The 13,714-nt window shown below is 36.1% G+C and overlaps 2 protein-coding genes across 6 annotated transcripts in view; both read left to right on the top strand.

Moving 5' to 3' along the window:
- Positions 1 to 13,714, top strand: part of LOC124173173 — a 386,795-nt gene that overhangs the window by 277,781 nt on the left and 95,300 nt on the right. The window lies entirely within an intron of this gene.
- The window catches only part of LOC124173172, a 246,228-nt gene that overhangs the window by 11,107 nt on the left and 221,407 nt on the right, over positions 1 to 13,714 (top strand). For 3 of the 5 annotated variants that reach the window (XR_006868420.1, XR_006868419.1, XR_006868421.1), the window contains 2 exons: positions 2,053 to 3,530; positions 4,787 to 5,698. The exons of the other annotated variants lie outside the window; for them this stretch is intronic. The gene's annotated coding sequence lies outside the window, so the exon portion shown is untranslated. Of the gene's footprint in view, positions 1 to 2,052; positions 3,531 to 4,786; positions 5,699 to 13,714 lie in introns of those variants that run through there. 5 annotated transcript variants of the gene reach the window in all.

Genomic DNA, 13,714 nt, shown 5'->3' on the forward strand with positions numbered 1-13,714 from the left:
TGTGGTCACCATCATATCGATGATTTTTTAAAACGATTTCAATGTATATTGGCTGGCCTCATGTAGTTATCACTGCTAAAATATACCTTTATTATATTGATTTCTCAGTAGAATGTAATTTTCTTATCGAGATGACAATCTAGGTCTTCGTAGCCTAACAAATGTACTGCAATTAAATTTTAATTTTTTTGTAGGTATTTGTGTTATCTCTGATCATCTGTGAACATTGGAATCTATCAATTCAGGTGGGACTCTAAATCATGAGCTTCTGACTCGATTCATAATTTGGTATTTTCTTTGGTTTCCCTAACAGGCCCAATCTAGATCATAGCTGTGTCACACATTTATTTTGTTACTTACAACTTTTTGCCTTGAATTGATAATGAAATGAATATTGGTATACCCAAATGACAGTGCAGTTTTAAGGGTTCTTTTCCACATCTTAATTTGCCTTATTACAATAAGACAATAAGATAAGATAAGTTGAAGCTACTCTTACTGTTTTCTTGCCATGAGGAAAGCTTTGTCACCTGCTATTACGTAACAAATACCTTTTCATTTAATATATTTATGGATTCATGCACTTCAATGTTTAGTTTTGTGCTTATAAAGAGCTGGTTTTCCTACAATCCCTTTAGGTAAACGAATAAGCAAAAGTTAGCTAGTTGACTGAATCAAAAACAAGAATGAGAAAAGTTAAATTGAAGCCCCTAGTTGAATTGGTTATACAAGGTATATAAAGTCTTTACTGAAGAACGGGGTTGGAAAGAAATTGGACTAAAGCTAAACTCACCCTGCTCCATAGGAAGGAAATATCATTAATTCAAAATTAAGTTAAGAAAAACAGAAAATATATTTTGAAAAAATTCATCCTACATAGAGGAATGAAGGAGTGGAACGGCCTACCTGAAGTTATTTTTAAGATCTTCCCCGCACATGCAATTTTTTTTTGGAATATGTGTTCATCATTTTTTAGTTAACTACATGCTGGTTTATTAGGCAGTGTGTGAAATGGGGTTAATTGAGTAAATGATCATTTGTTAGTTGTACGATGTTTGAATTAATGTATTTTATGGAATGATTGAAATTGGGTCATAGTTTCCTCATTGAACCAACAAAAAATAGTGGCTGTGGTTGATTAAACGAAGTAAGAATCAAGGAAAAATAAATTTTGGTCCTCAAAACTAAAGCTTAGTTCTATAGTTCTTTCGATTTTCCTCTTAAATTCTTCAAAGAATCAATATGACATCATTTGTGAAAGATACAAGATCCATAAAAATCATTGATATAACATTTAATAAAAATTCCTAAGGTTCCCAAGTTTGAAACTTTTGCAAAAAGTACATGTCCAGCCACACTAGTGTGTTGCCAAAGGCAACTACTACAGGAAGTAATTCTTAATATGAATTCAAAACCTGCTGCCTGGCCATGTAGAGCAATTAGTTTTTCTGCATGAGAATTTGAAAGGATAAAGTATTACATGATTCATGTACGAACATAACATTTACCACAATTGTACAAATTTCTTCACTCTTCTGAGCAGTTTGGATACATACATTAATTAAATTGAAGACGTATTATTAGAGGTAAATTCATTTAAATTTTGCATTTGGAACTGTTACAGACAGATTCATTTTCATTCAACTCCTAATCTTGATGCAATTACCACAACTTTCCTATTTATAGTATCCTTTTTAGATCAAACTAAGCATTCAGATTGGAAAACTCAAGGGAATTGGAAAATAATGACATGTTAAAGCATGCATTGTTGTATTGCCTAGTTCAGGGATCGCCATACTTGACTCAACTCGGCTCGATCCTCGACTCAACATCAAAAAGTACTACTCGCACATCCCTAATGAGTTCACTTCATAATCCCCTTAAAAAGCAACTCTGATATTTGTGTTGCACTTAAGTTTTTACTGTCTGCGGAACTAAATTCCTCCTTCAATTATTCTTGTTTCTCATGTTATATACGAGTTTCTCTGTTTCTGGTACCACTAATTAAATTTTATGGGGTAATAATTTCATTTTCATTTTGTTTCATTGCAGCAGACATTTCATCCATTTTATGTCTACGGTGAGATTTTTTCCTCCTTACTGACCATCGCAACCACTCCTATTTTCCATCGGTAACTTCCAGACTGTCAGCTGAGCCCAGCAGGCTTTTACAATAATTGTTTCATTATTTCCTAATGATGGCAAGCATTGTTTCTGCCGGCAGTTGTGTAGAATTTGTCGAGGAGAGGCTCTTGAATGGAATGTTCACTGGTCCATTGCTACAGCATAAAGAGCTGTTGGACTGCATGGAAAACGTGGATGCTAAGGTAGTAAAGCAGAGTACACTTTTGCATGTTGGAGTGAGATTTGGCAAGGCTGATTGGGTGGAAGAGCTTCTGGCAAGAGGGGCTGACCCAGGCCTAAAGGATGACAGTCAATTGAACGCTCTTTCTTCAGCTAAGGAGATGGTTCAGCGGTTCCCCAAAGACTCAGACCGCTCAGAGGTGCTGAAGTTGATAACGTTGGTACATCGGAGGGACGAGGTGGTAATGCGCCGCCTTGAATCGTCATCCAGCAGAAGCACTGCCCATACAACACCCACGACCAGACCATATTGCAATGTTGCATCCCTGAAGACCTCTTTGGAAGCCTTGATCCAAGAGATAAAATCTCTTGGGTGTCAGTTAAGGTCCTCCTTGAAGGAACTGAAGGCTCAGGTGTGTGGGCGTGATACACTATTGCGTTGTTTAGAAGAGGCAGTGACCTCAACTGTGGAGGATGTGACAGCCATTAAGTTTGGCTTAAGAGGGAAGATTTTGCAGAGTCCATTTGCTCCTGTGGTGCACCCACCACCATCCGATCCGGCCAAAACTCGGCAGGAGTGTTTGCATGCCATGTTGGGAAAGACTGAGATATTGTATGGAGATGAAATGGGCATTATGCATAAATTATACGAAAGACTATATGATGAAGATGATTGCACTGCGTGCGTGTTGAAGTATCTGAGTGGGGATGATAGGGCGAAGGTGTTGGTGGACTCTTATTCTAGTCATATTGGAAGGATGAAGCGTAAGGTCATGGATGCCTCTAAGTGGTATGGGGATGATTGGTATTCATTTTGTGATTTGGAAACTGAGACTGTTTATATAGGTACAAAAGTTTGCTGGGGTGATAGCCAGGAAAGAGTCTGTGCTGAGTTCGCTTGGGCCCTCTCCCAGCTGTCTATGAAGTTGGCCTTCTGCAATGGTGGGAGGCCATATGGCGATGCAGAGTGCGAGCTGGAGTGGATGAGTGCACTGCAGAAGGTTGAGGAGAGGAGGAAGAGGGGAGTTGGATTACATTGGTGATTGCGTCGTGCATTGGGTCAGAGGACACAGTTGATGACGATGTGTTACCTCGCGGCTGCAGTCCCTGCCATTATCACTTTTGATGGATCCAAAGCAGGGAGATTATTTCTGCAGAAATATGTTTCTCTCCTCTTTACCCTGTACCTTCACCACGTGGTGCCAATGCTGCTAGACAAGGCAGAAGTGAGTATTGTTTCTATTTCTAGCACTAAAACTTACCCTTTCTTCATATTTGAACTACAAAATTTATACACATCCTATCTGTTGGCCCCTGTTGTGCCCATATTTTATTTTGAATGAAATCAGTATTTGGACTAAAATACATTTTGGTTGTCTCATTCATATTGGTTAAGAGATATCAAAAAGAAAATCACATTTAGAAGTTTATGTCCATGGCATTTTTATTGTATCATTGTGCAATTGAAATATTCAATGCATTTTCTGAACCATATGTTTATAGGCCATTTAGTAATTCATCTTACAATTTCAATGGTAATACAGTTTCATTTACATATACTTACTAATATATCATCACTTACAGTAATAAATGAGTCCTTGAATGGAAATATATCTGTTATGTTGTAATTAAATTTAACATATGAAACAGGATACTTCCTACTTTGTGTTAAATTAAACCTTAGTAACGACTGGAGAAGTGTTTTAATTTTATTTTTTTTTTCAAAGTAAAAAATGTACGAACTACATTCAAATCCCTATATATCAAGTTGCTTACATATTTCCATAGAAGAAAGTGACATAAAGCTATTTAATGCACATTGAAGGCAAGATATAAAGGTGCCGGAAGTTTAAATCAATGAATCTTTAAACTCCTATATAATATTTATGTAAATTATTCATAATCATGAAAGTAATCATGTCCTATTTGAATCACCATAGCGATTATTCCTGTCAATATATGTGAGATGAAAGATAGTTCAAAACCTTTTTGTGTAATTTTATCTACTGAAACTTTGTAAATTGGGGCGATACCATATATCCCAATGTGACTGTCTCAGTGAATCTATTATGAATAAAATTTTTAGCCATAATTTTGATGTTTTCTTTAGGTCTTTACCAGAAGTATCACTGTGAAAGTACTTGTTTTCAAAAAATTTTATATTTATGTTAATTATGTGCCATATTTTGTTTTTGTTTTTTACTATATATTATTCTAATTTTCTATCTAATGAGCTTTGGTGATAATTCACTGATTAAAAGTAATGTTGGAGAGATTTTACTTTAAGTCTAGCACCCAGCTATGAGCCAAGTTATCAAGTTTTATTCAATAGAAAAGAAGCTATTGAGGTTGATAACTTGGCTTCAGTTTTCATGGCTTTACCAGTATCTGCTAGTTGTCTTAACTGGAGTGTACTTTGTTATTGTATCTGCTTTACTTTCTTAAACAATACTCGCATTTATTTCTATTTTCTTCTTTCAAGAGTTGAACGTGGCCAGTATACTTTGGAGGAGATGGTACAATGGGGCCAGCGTCAAACAGGAGGCTTGTATTTTATTACAGAGTATCTTATCTCTTTCCATATTGGGAGGATTGGTTATCTCTTCCTTGAGCAATATTCAATGCTCATTTATTCTAATAATAATTAATGGTGAAATCAATTCCATGTACCTATCTTCTATACGGAAATCATCCTGAGGATTAATTCATTAAGTATAGTATATATTGATCTATACTTTACAAAGCATGTGCGAGTATAAGGCATGGTTTTTTCTGTTATTCTGTGTATCCTGCTTAACATGGGTCAAGATATCAGTAGACTATATTAATCAAGGGTTTCCATGAAGACATTGCTGACATTAATTTTGTCACAAAATTTTTGATTGTAACGCTTTCTGGATATCAAATCTCATTGTGCTATTCAATTAAAATTGAATACTTGAAATGCTTGCATAGTTTTTCAAAAATTCATCATTCAGTTTTATCACATCTTGATATTAATCACATTTTGATTATTCGTTGAATAGATTTTTGACTCTATTTTTATAAAGAGGGAGTATGTAGCCCTATCTATTTTGAATGAAAATGATAGATCATATGTATTTTTGATTACGGTTTCCGATTTAAATTTCATGTCTTTGAATTATAGTCAGTATTGGAAAAACGCATGCATTGGGCTGTGCAAGGAATTTATACTCATTACCAGGTTGGCAAGTGAATGTATAACTGAGCTATCATATTCATGAATCCATTTGTGAAAGTGGCTGCTCCTCTTTGTCACTTTAATTGACTTTTGCCTGAAGATATTATCTTTGTCAAGACAAATGGTGAGAATTGGTTTCCATCGTTTTGCTTAACCTCTTTAAGTGCATGAAATTTGCTAGATGTTTTTATAGTGTTCAAAGAAAATTTCGCTGCCAAATCTATTTGCAAATAATGTTAATCTTATGGCTGACATGTAACTTAAATCATTGTCATTCAATTAATTTCCCCAATCTTAACACGGTTTCCTATGAATATTGATGAGATGGTGTCAATTTACATCCATTGACATGCTTTGAAGATGTTTAAAAAATTTGAGAAAGTTATCATGTTTTTATTCCCATACATATATGTAATTGCAGTCCAATTTTATCCATATTGCTCTATCTTTTATCTCATATTTATTATATCTTTTTTGTTAGTGGGAGAAGAATTTATTTCATTAAGTGGAACATATTTTTAACATTTTTGTTCGGACCACTGTCAAAAAGTATATATGTGCTTTTTACTACCAACAGTAAGTATCAGTTATGAATGGCTTACACTGACATGGATATACATATTTTTATTGCATTGACTGGATTTAATTTTCCTTGTCCTGCATTTTATTATTTTAAGTTTTTTCTGTATCATGATTTTGCATTGTCATCCTTGGTGGTTATTGTATTTCATATTTCCTATCGGCCATAGTAGCCAGTTTTTTTTAGAATATTATTTTGAGTAACTGGGTTTGATTTTTAATTATATTTCTCAGTTTAGCTGTGCATTTTAATTACAAATAAATTTTATTAAAAATTAAGTAAAATAGTTTTCTTTTTACAACTGACAAAAAAATGTGATCCAGGTGATGATGAGATGAGATGTCTCCCATTGTTGCTATGGTGTCTATTGCATTTTTGTTTCATGTTCCTCCGATCCAACCTTCACTGGGGTTGGGTTGTTTACCCGTCAGCGGGATAATGTCGACGGAGTCAAACTTTTATCCAATGAGCTACCTGCTCAGCATGAGGACTAAATGTAAATGTGGCTTTATGAGTCATTTGAGTAAGTTACATAACAATGAAATTTTGTCAAGTTGCTGCAGCATGTATTGGCTGGGCATCTGGTGTTTCTTTCCACTATCAAAAATAATTTATATCGTCCGGCATTTATTGTGACTAATTACTCGCTTAAAACTATTTCCATAAGTAATTTCTTTATTTTTAGGGTAAATGGAACATCCTTTTCAACATACTTGCTGTGAAAACTGTGTGGTCTTTTCATTGAGTATTAACCAAAACAGCCTTTCTTTTTTCTCCTCCTTTTCCTCGTTCGGGTTGGCTGCACTTTGTCGTATCCATAATGGGTCGAGGGCAGGAAAACAGGGCTGCACCCCTCCACTGCTTCTGCCCACATCTGCAAAATATTTTTGCTTTTTCTGTCCTTCTTATAATAAAATTTATTAGCTCTGGGTAAAATACCCCTAAGAGGACAAATTGTACATTAGTGGTGAGCTAAGTACATACACAATACAGTTGATAACATTAATTATAAGACAATTACATATAAACATAAATAAATAGCATATTACAGCAAATAATTTAGTTTCGGTTCATCAAATTCAATTTAATCGAAAGCTGGAAACGTAAATATGTCATTTAACAAGGTATTTTTTAACATAATAATAAATCAAAAATTGACATTTTATAACATTTAAATGAATAATGACCTAAAAAATCGTAGAGAAAAAAGAGGAAAACCGTCGCAAATTCTAGTGGTTATTTAAGTTTGGATTATATGACTAAGAATTCTATATTATTGAATTATGTTTTGCCGGAAAAGTGAGAATGAAGTTTTGATTTGAAGGACTGCACATTTGAAATATTCTTTAAGTTGATGGGGAGGGAATTCCATAAAGTTGTTGAGCTTACGATTAAGGAGTGATGGTAATTGGTGGTTCTTTGGTTGGGGCAATTAAGGTCGGACGACGCGCTTCTAGAAATGCGTGACTGTGGTTGGTGTTCGGACATATCTATCAGGTATTTTGCTTCTGAGGTGGAGAATAAGCAGAATTTGAAAACACTGAGCAGATAATTACGTCTGTCCATGACCTGCAACCAGGATAGTTTTTCCCTACAAGAGACACATGCTCATTGTAGCGGAGGTTAAAAAGAGTTTAGGATCCTACGAAGTCTCTCATTAAGTTCATCAGTAAGATCACCAAATACCAAGGACCAGTAATCTAAATGGGAAATGCTAAGGCATTAATTAATTTCGTCCTAGTATGAGTCGGTAAGACATGTTTCTATTCACAAGAATTCCCAGATTTCTGACTACATAGTGAATCGATTTCTATGCGCGGTTAATTTTATTGATGAATTTAGAGCTACCAATTATTATTGCTTCTTGCAAGAAAGTGAGAAAAGGGGTCTTACTCTTTGTTTTGCTTTGGCTCCCTCCCCAATAGTTTTCCCTAAGGTGATTTTATCAAAAACGATTTCATTTGAATTGTCAATTTCTCTCATTAAAAGGTCTATTTTATTCTTTTTTCTCCTGGTTGATGTCTTTTCTTTCTCGCGGCTCTCAGGGTATTATGTAGATGAAAATTGCATGCTTTTATTTATCCATTGTTCCATTGGAGAGCGCGCTAGTGGGGATTCTTTTAGATGCTGCATGCTGGTGATTGGTCACCCCCTGCCGAACACCCGAGAGGTGGCTTCCATGGAGTTGTGCAGATGTGGAAGAATAAATTAAGTAGTGCATGTTCGTGGATACTCAAACCCTGCCCCTTATCCCTTATCTCAGCCTACTTTACGTGAAAATTCTTTGAATGAAAGAACCGTTCGTTCATGGTGCAGTGATCCTTTTTGTCATCAAGAATTTTGAACGATTTGGTTGGAACAATGCTTTTGTATGTTTTCCATAGTTAAAATAGTTCAAATTGAGCGCAATAAAAATATTATGCAACTTATGGCGGTACATCATTTGTAGTAACTTTTTTATTTTTCAAAAACAGTAGGTTTTCATTATTAAAAAATAATTTAAAAGTTAGCAATAAATTTCATTCAACTCATTCTTAAAGAAGAGAAAAGTCTATTTTTATGCAAAAACACATTGATATAAATATATTTTTGATGCTAATGTTTTTAAAAAAAATTGCGAATTTAGTGCAAAAAATGGCTGGATTTTTCATTAGGGCTTTAACGTTAGCGGCCGGCACTCAAAGTGCTAAGATTACACTAATTTCCTCCAGCTGCGAATAGCCGTGTCCAGTGCATATCATGCCAGTGACCTCAAGTAGAAGTTTGAATAATGAAATTTGTGGTGCGGAATATAATGTTGATCACGAATTTTACAAAAGACACAGTTGGAGTTACTTTTGCAAGAAATCGCGTAAGATTCCAACTGCTTACTATAACCAATATTGTAACTCTACTTCACCAATTTACAGTACTATTTCCATGATATCACTTGCCACTGCCTTTTTGACCTTCAGAGTCTTTTTCTTAGGGTCTTGAGTTCGTAGTCTAGTTTCCAAATTGCATAGCTTGCATCTCAGGCGAAATTCGATATAAAATCCCTTTCGAATTTCTCCAACAACTTCCATGTCCATTATAGTGCACTCAAAGTGTAAACGCCGGGTTTTCCTCCACACTACCTTCTCTTCTTCCCTCACTCCAGTGCAGCAGTGAAGAGCGGTAAATTTGAACCTTGACGCGAAAAGTTAATTGAAAATATATTTCTTCAGGGAATATTAATGATGCGTTCCATGTCATACAATGGGTCAACATACTTTTATATTACTTTATTTTAATCATACCTTATTAAGAGTGGTTTATATGGCCATTGTAAGTTTTTTTTACAAATCGCGCCCCAGGCAGAATCAAAGGCAGTCAGTAAGGTCCACGCAATATTTTAGTATTATATTGAATAAGAGCTTGACTAACATAAGTAAAATGATGCACAAATGTAAATTATTATACTAGATTATGATATTTGTTGTATCATATAGATTTCCATTGTAAAACAATTAATTATTATCTGATTATAAATTATGTCAAACAGGGGCGCAGCTAGGAATTATAGTTGGGAGGGTCTTAGGCGCAACTAATACGGGTGTGTGTGGCGGTATGGAATACCCACCAGGATATAGGTGCGAGTAGGTGCGAGATTAATATATTGCGGAATTTTAAAGATAAACGATTCAAAATGGTTTTACGGTTTACTGAGCGATATTTTATTAATCCTTAAACTGTTCTATTATTAATATCATTCAATTAAAGTAAAATAGGTTTAACTTGATAATTTCTCTTACCTCTGGGGGTGGGGGGGGTTTAACCCCAAAACCCCCCCTCGCTGAGCCACTGATGCCAAATCACGGACCAGTGGACGCCACGGGGTATCGGAAGGAGCGTTAGTTGAACTTATTTATGGAGACCTAGAACGACTGACGCCTCTAAACAAAATTGTAGTCGTTTGATCATGCCTTATTTAAATCACTGGAATTAAATTTTGTCGGTGGATATCGTTTTACTCACAATATTCCTCTTTCTATATGCGAGGTGGTAACGGCAGACATCTTGAATTTTGCTCACTCCACTTGCCCAGTGAGAAATGGATCGTCGAATCTCCGTCGATTCGACGTCGAAGTACTCATCGATAAAACGTCGATGGGAACACATCGATCGATGTCTATATGGTCCGAAAATCGACGTGTTTTCGATGTCGACGTCATCGATGTGTTTTAGACGTCGACGCCATCGACGAGATATCGTCTTTTTACATGCGATTTCTACTAATAATTACGGAAATATAAATCTTTTCGGCTAATAAAGGGCATCTATTGCTGCGCCAACGACGTATTTCAATCGAGCACGTTAAGTCTAAACAAAGGAAGGCTGAAATAAATTTATAATGGTGATTTGTAATCTTAAGTCCTTCGTATTCATCTTCAATAATAATCAGAAATCCTTGAGAAAAAATGTGAGGTGTTGACATCTATGACGCGAGTATAAAGGTGTCGAAATGAGGTAAACGTAGTCACAAAGCCAAGCTTGTGCATATCACATACCACGCAGGAAAGAAGTAAGAACTTGGACGCAAATAGAAGGTCCGGCGTACGTGGCAAATGTGTGAAAATGGAAATCTTGAACACATTGAATAGGGGAAGCTAATCCTACCTCTCATACAGTGGTCCAAAAGCAGACCGCTTCCGAAGTATGGAAGACGTAGTGAAGCTTGTATTTACTAAGCGACGGAATGGCATGCCTTTTTCGATGATTAATACGAATCCAAAAGCCCATTACGTTTCAGAAGGATTTTAAATATCAATAACAGGATTTAGAGCTAGCAAAGTTTGTCGCGCAAAATAAATGTGACAATAAATTTTCTATACGGCGCCGAATGTCTCTGTTCCGAGTTTACTGCGAAGAACTAACAGTTTAACTGATATACGCAATCGAACTTCAAAAATATAATGAATATCTTTTGAACCAACTTGAAAATACTGATGAAACTCCGTTTCCTTGAAGGTGTTAAGTCTGCCCAGATCAAAACTACAGGTAACAAAAATGAGCGAGGAATGAATGTAACACGTTCAGGGCGGCATGACCCACCGGTGGGTCATGGCTGGTCTATCCCCGTGGGCGGCATGACCCACCGGTGGGTCATGCGTTTCTAAGCTCTATGGGCGGCATGACCCACCGGTGGTCACGTTTTCCATGCGAATTAAAGGAGCTTCTGGCCACGTACGCCCTTGAGGACGGACCTATTACGTTCTTCATCGCCCATGAAGGTATTTTTAGTAAACATTTTTCTGATGCCAAACCGAACTTTTTGCCTAGAGAAAGGTAGCAAGTAAAATCACGGGCAATGATGTAAAGATTCAGTATTTGATGTTGTATTTGCATTTGTGCGTGAAATATTTTCAATTTTAGTTTAACTAATCAGAAAGATATTCAAATGAACTCGATCATCGGTAATCAACTTCCATAATTTTATGAAATACGTAATTCTTGCATTGCGGGTTGCCTATCCGTCGATAATAGGAGTTTTAAAAAATTCTAGCTGTGTTACGTACGAAGTTCTCATTCATATCAATTCCACAGGCAGTATTATGAAGCTTATTCAATAATAAAAGAAAATAAAGAATATTGCAGTCATATTGAAGGAAGACGAGAGCTACATATAGTTGATTCGTTATTGAGCCATTATTTTCTATGACACGGCAATCTCTAGACGTAAATTTTATGTTTTGCATCGTCTATCAAAAGTATATCGAAATATAAATCAAGTTGGTTTGGCTTTATTCACATTTTACGATGAAGATAGGTTAACTAAAATATTCCTACTATTTACGTGGCATTATGCATCGCAAGAAATGCTTTTTTCGTTTTCCATAAGACTGTAAGATGGCCCTACAAGAAGGACGATTACCTTCCTTGATTACACGTTGAAATACTACTACACTCACCGTTTCAATTACATGGCTTTCACGTATCGAAGATGATCCACTTCCGTAGATATCTAGAGGGTAGCACACACCGGAAAAATAATTTTGATTGAAAACAAAAATGGAGAAAACATTTCAAAACTATAATAATTGTCATTTTCAGTTTGGATATCCTAATTGGGTCAATGGAAACAATTTTCTAAATGGGGAATACAAATGAGCACAGCGAAAACTTGCCGAATCTCAAATATAATTTCAAACTATTTTCAATATAATCACTTATTTACATTATTTTCAATATATTCACTTATTTTCTTTGACAATGTCAATGGTGAATTTTGTTGAAACAATCCAAGCACATTGTAGGGTGTCCATCACATTCCTCGCATAATGTGTTAACTTTTTTTCTGCCTTCTTGCTTGCCTCTTTCGTTCCCTTTTCTTTACTTATTCTCTCGTAGCAATTGCGGCATCTCTTCCAACTTATCCTTGCAGTACCTTCATATTTACTTAGGTTGTGCAAGGACTTCCACTTCTTCGAAGCCGGAACACCTCCCCCAGCCGCATTGCTAAAGACGACATCTTCTTTCAATAATCCATCAATAACTTTCTCTCGAAAATTCAGCATTTCCATTTTTTTATTTTGGCCATAATTATTATATAAAACCCATGAATTCGCCATGCATGTCCCAAGAAGCAGTTCTAATGCCAGTTTCTTATACCACTTGAGAGATCGTCTGATGCAACTATAATGAGCAGACATTTGATCGGAAATGTCTACACCCTTTTTCGCGCTATTGTAGACTATGATGGCTTTTGGTTTCAGTATTTCCCCTCACTTAGATTTCGATGTGGTTGGTTGCAAAATCTCACCAAGTTCGGGCTTAGAGGATGTCATCATAAGTGGTCTTTTGTCCTACCATTTCATCATTCTAACATCTTTTCCATTTTGCCTTGCAATAATTTCCCTCCTTTTCAACTTTTTTGACGAACCTCTGGTGGAATACCTTTCCGATTCACCCGCATTGTGCCACAAACATAGGTCTCCCTACCCAAAAGGTTTTCAGCTAGGCCCACACTTGTATAAAAATTATCAATGTAAAATGTCCGCTCAGCATCAAAAAGTCCCTCCATCAGTTGCAGTACAACTTTGTGTCCATATCCAACCTTCTCCTTCGTGTTTGGCACTTCACTTTTCCCAGAGTACACTTGCAAACTATGCGTGAATGAGTCAGGACTACATTGTTTGTAGCATTTTATTCCAAATTTATGAGACTTTCCAGGCAGGTACTGCCTAAAATGTAATCGACCTCTCCAAGGTACCATCTGTACGATTGGTACAGTCTCCCCATTCGTCGGAGCTTGATAACGCGACATGCTCTTCCTCTTCAGGTGAATCTTCTCCAATTTCGTCCTCTGAATATGAATATTCACTGTCTTCTTCGAAATCGGATGGAATGTATGAATCATCGGAGTCAGAACTAAATTGAGACGCATCTGAGTCAGCCATCTCCTCTAATTTTTCTTTGCCACTAATAACACAAAAATCACTGCTCCACAAAAAGACAAGGAAATTAGACTCGTATATCTAGTGGCACTCTTTTATTAGCCAAGACTGAAAGTTCTTCTGTCACTGCAAGGAAAATTTTGTCACCATTGTACATGTAAGGCCCTCCGCTCGGCTCGATTAATTTGAAACTCGACGCGTGGATTGCGTTGT

This window comes from Ischnura elegans (genome assembly GCF_921293095.1).
Source record: "Ischnura elegans chromosome 13 unlocalized genomic scaffold, ioIscEleg1.1 SUPER_13_unloc_4, whole genome shotgun sequence".
Taxonomy (NCBI): Eukaryota; Metazoa; Arthropoda; class Insecta; order Odonata; family Coenagrionidae; genus Ischnura; species Ischnura elegans.